This window comes from Camelus ferus, chromosome X (genome assembly GCF_009834535.1).
Source record: "Camelus ferus isolate YT-003-E chromosome X, BCGSAC_Cfer_1.0, whole genome shotgun sequence".
NCBI lineage: Eukaryota > Metazoa > Chordata > Mammalia > Artiodactyla > Camelidae > Camelus > Camelus ferus.
Genome location: NC_045732.1, coordinates 46,431,695 through 46,437,120, shown reverse-complemented (window position 1 = coordinate 46,437,120; position 5,426 = coordinate 46,431,695).

Here is a 5,426-nt window from a genome sequence, read left to right as displayed (position 1 = left end):
ATATTGTAATTTAATGTAACAACAGTTAACTATAAGCCTAACCAGTTCCTTTATTAGACTATAAGCTCACTGAGGGTAGGACCTGGGTCTAAACCACAATTACTCATTGGCTGGATGGACAAATGAGTGAATGAAGAGGTGATGGCTTCCTGATTGACAGTATGGAGGGGGGCATAAGTATGCAGACATAATATGAATATTTTCTTTGATCATGTATTTTCATTGCAGTTTAACAGAGAGCCAGTGGGAAAGCTATCAAATTGAACAAATGCTGCTCATTTCCACCTTCCGCCACCTCTTGTCCTAACAGGTGGCGGCCCTCATCCTATAGGATGGGGGGCCACACCAAAGGAGACATACAAACCATCTTGAAGGACTTGCGAGACCAGGTGGCGTTTTCTTTTCTTCCAAAAGAGAATTGGTATTTTAGAAAAGGCTATATGGAAGATGAAATAGTTGCCTGTACAGATGGAATTTCAGAACAGGATTTATTTTGTCTGGACCATAGTTTCAAATACTGGATTGCTGGGCTCTTGGCTGGGGACATGATTCTCTATGTTGATAACTGGGGAAAACTTGTTTACCCAGAGCCTTGCTGATCTGATAAAGAGACCTTTAAATTGAAAATGGAGGGGGAAGGAGAAAAAGGACCTGATAATATTATGAAATCAATTACCACGGGTGATGTCAGGTATGACAACATGCACAGCACTGGGAGAGGTGTCCGTTCAGTCAGAGCAACACATCCGGGAAAAGAAATAAATAGAACTTACAGCTTAAGCTGTTTCTGTATCAATGCACAGCACATGCATGGGGCTGAACCATAGGAAATTGCAGGATTCAACCTTTTTGACCTTCAAAAATGGCAACTTTATATGGTTCAACCTAATATTTTGAAGGAAACTTGAAATTTTAACTCAAGCTAATAAATGTCAGCTAAGAGTTCTCATTAAGACTTGGAGGAATGAAACTTACAACTGGAATTTGGCATCAGGAGGAGCATATTGTTAGGAAGAAAGGTGCCCTTGAGAATGGGAGGTGACATTGTGCTGTAGGCATAGAAATCCACAAACTCGAGGACAGAGTCCTCTACAGAATTTTGGTGAAGTTGAAAGGAGAAAGGCCCGGGAGTGATACGGTGTAAGTACATCACACGGCACTTGATAAAATGGGAGAAATGGATGATGTATTCCTGATGCAGATCACAAAATGGCATGGGGCAAGACCTAGCAGCAGTGAGGGACTTCTGTCCAGGATTGCTATAAGTGTCATTTGCCTAAAAGCAGAACATTTGGAAATGTTTTACTTGTCTTGCTGACAACATTACCCCTCAGAAAGGGAAGAAATCAACAAGAGAACTGTTTGTTCTCCGTGACCTAATCGTGACCAATAAGGAAGAACCGATTGGTGAAGTGGAAACTGGAAGAGCGACCATATTAGCTCAGGGTTTGTGAGAGCGGAAGGCTGGATGGACGTAGAAGGTATTTTGCCCTAGAATTTAAGAAGGCAGACTCCAGATGGCTCCAAGAAAAGAAAGGTAGCATGAGGGTAAAGAAAGAGTAGGGGTCCAATAGATTGAGCTTTAAATCATGGCTCTGCCATTTAGCAACTGTGCGACCTTGATTAAGTGACTAACTCTCTGAGCCTCAGTTTCCCACAGGAATGAGGAGGGAGGGAGAAGGAAAGAAGGAAGGAACAACAGTAGAATGAAACCACCTACTTCCCAGATGATGGTGAGATGAGATGGCACACGTGACGGGCTTAGCACTGAATAGGGATGCAGTAGCTGTTAGTTTTCTTGTACTTTTGACTTGCCACCCTCCTAGAAGGGCCGAAAGGCTCTTGGAAACGAAATTCTGACCACATAATTGTGAAATATTTTAATGAAGAAGTAAAAGGAAAGGTATCAAAAGAAAATGATGTAAATGAGGGAATTCTTTGATGATGAGATATTAAAAAGGTAGGAAGAGGGCATCTGACCAAAGATGAATATAAAATATTAACAGGGAACTGTCAAAATCATATCAGGAAGGCCTGACCCAAAATGAGCTAATGCTAGGAGTAAGAGAGACTGTTTTCAGTTTTGTTTGCATCAGGAGGCCTTAAAGTCTGCAAGTAAGGGCAGATAGTGCATTTCATTTTAATTAGAATTAGTTTTTTAAATTATAAACATAATATAAGCACATGTAAAAAGAACTCCAATAGTATCACAGGGTATATAATGAAAAATGAAATGGTGTAATGTTGCCAGACAAGAAAGATAAAGAGGACCTCTTTAATTCCTCCTTTGCTCTGGTCTTCTCTGCTGTACCTGCTCTGTCCATTTAAACTGGAAAGGGCCAAGCAGACATTGGTGAGGGAACTGAGGATCATAATAAGTATGAAAGTTGTAGGAAAGCATCAGGGTGCTTTACGTGACTGAGTCTCCTGACCCAGACAAATTATATTTCAGGATGTTGATATCACTACGCCGGTGTTTGTGACCTTTGGGGAAACATGGGGAATAAGAAAGATGCTGGAATCCTAGGGAAGGATATAAGCTCCTTTTTAAAGGGAGGTTGAATGGTTTCAGCAGCTTTAGATGGGTAGATTTCATCTTAATCATTGGCAAAACTCTGGAATACATTATGGGAAAGGACGGTTTGCATGAGACCTAGAAGGGAACTAGCGATCAGAAAGGGTTTATAAAAGCCTTTACCTAAGAATAGCCCAAGACAGACTAAGCTCATTTTCTTTCCTGAAATGGGGTAAGTACATGTAAATGGGTAAAGCAGGGGAATGTTGTAGACGTAGTGTCTCTGGATCCCAGCAAGGCACTGACAAAGTCGCTCACGTGTGACTTTCTTTGTGAAAAAGTTGGGAAAAGGTAGATAGTACAGTTATTGGATGGGTAAATGATCATCCCAAAGTCTGCTAATTAAAAGATCAGACTTTGATTTATTTACATACTAATTTATTATCGGTCACCCCCACTTGGATGTAAGCTCCTCGGAGAGGCTTTGTCCTCTATTTTGCTCATGACTTTATCCCCAGTACCTATAACTGTGCCCAGTACACAGTAGAAAGTGCTTAGGAAGTATGTGTTGCATGAATGAATGAACTTGTAGGTAGGACTACAAGGCATGTCGCCAAGCTTTGTCTCAGCCCTCCCCTATTCAGTCCTTCTGATCGTCTATTTGGATAATAACGTTAGGTGGCATGCTGACCAAATAGGCAGCTACTGTGGATCTGAGAGGGATAACAATGTTATAAAGATAGAAACTCTATCCAAAATGAACAACTGGTGAGAGCAATTTAATAGTGATACATGCACTTTACCAGACTGGAAGTACAAGCTGAGACATCAGTTAACAGCAGTATGTGTGAAAAAAAAAAAGAGAAGTTTTCATTCATTCTTTCAACAAATATTTATTGACAGTACCAGGCACTGTGTTAGACACTGGGGGTATATGGTGGTGAGGAGAACATGCTGTCTGCCCTTATGGAGCTTAAAGACTATTGAGGGAGACAGACATTAATCAACTTAGTCCACAAGCAAATACATATCTACAAACTATGAAGAATAAAACAGAATACTAAGAGAGCATGTGACAGAACCTGACCGGGTCAGGGAAGATTTCTCTGAGGAACTGACACTTGAGCTGACTTCTTAAAGCTAAATAGAAAAAAAAAAAAAAAAAAACAAGGCAAAACCAAGGGGAGAGTAAACAATAGGTTCAGTGAGTCAACAATATGAGATGCCTGCTTAAATGTGAATGTGGTCCCTTGTCCTTCCCCTTGGTGGGGGCTCAGCTTGCTCACTTCCTGGGCTGGAAGCTTGTCTGATGACTTGGCCAGAGTGTTTGCCAGGGCTTGGGCCGAAGGGTCAGCCCTCATGATCAGGATGGTGGGGTAGGACTGAGGCATGGCTGTGAGATGGTTCTTAAACAGGGAGATCGAACAGATGAGTGAATATCTGAGGTTAATAGGAGCCAGATTTCTCAGTGTTGTAAGAGATATTTGCAAATATGAAAAGGGTGGAAGGCTAGAATAAACTAGTGTTGGATTGAAAATGGAGGTATCAGTATGAACTTGGTTTTATATATACACAGATGTACATATATGTATATACATATCCATACATTTATTTCCTCGCTTTGTCCACTGAGAGGACCTAGAGAAAATGGCACCCCAGTAATAACAAGGACACCCAGCACCCAGATTTTGGGACTTAACTACTGTCCTCCATTAAAAGGAATGAGGGATCCTCGGAGAAATTACTGATTCCAGTGCAGGGGCAAGGGAATTGCAAGGTGAGCCTGGAGCATCATTTTGTGTCTCAAAGTAAGGAAGTGTTCAAAGAATGATGGGGACATGTCAAAAGGACACAGGAGCCAGCTTTGAGCAGCAAAATAGTGATAATAGTGGATGATAACTCATGGGGATGAGTATAGCTCAAGTTGTAGAGCGCATGCTTAGCATGCATGAGGTCATGGGTTCAATCCCCAGTACCTCCATTAAAATAAATAAATAAACCTAAACCCCCCCCAAATAGTGGCTGATAATTCATTAACTGAGATAGAAACCCATTAGTTTATACTAAAGCATACTTTAAAAACATGAATAAATTAAGTAGGGGAGAAGAACATGGTCTACCTAACAAACACCAACTAATAAATGAAGAGGAAATGATGGAAATAGGAAAAAAAACCCCAACATTTAGCAACCATCACAGTAGAAATGGATTCAGGCAAGAATCATCAATGGATGTTAAATCTTGTGAGTGGAAGTTTAATGAGGAACAGGATATTTGTTCTCAAAGTATCTTCCACAAAATACTTCATAATTCTTATCGATGACTAATCACTGTCTTAACTTTAGCCATCAATAGGACAAACTAACATTGTGTGTCTGTTGGTATGATGCACTGAGAAGAATACATCCCTTTCGCGGTGTGCCAACCCAAAACACATAAATTGAATCTAATCATTAAGAAACACTAGACACACCCAAGTTGAGGTTCATGCTGCAAAGTAGCGTGTACTCTTCAGAAATGTCAAGGTTATGAAAGATCAGGCAAGACTCAGCAACTGTTTTGGTTTGCAGGAGATGAAAGAGATATGACAACTAAATGCAACTTATGCTCTTGAACTTATGAAGGCCTTTATTAGGACAATCAATGAAATTCAGATGGGGGGGTCTGTGGATTAGATGGAAGAATTGTATCATTGTTAATTTTCTAATTTTGATGGTTGTACTGTGGTCATGTAGGAGAGTAGTATCCTTGTTTTTAGAAAATACATACTGAGGTATTAAGGGGTAATGGAGCAAGAAGTCTGCAAATTAATCTCAAATGATTCAGAAAGAAACAATGAGAATGATAAGGCAATTTGGTAAAATGTTAACAAATCGGGAATCTGGGTAAAGGGTGTGTGACAATTCTTTGT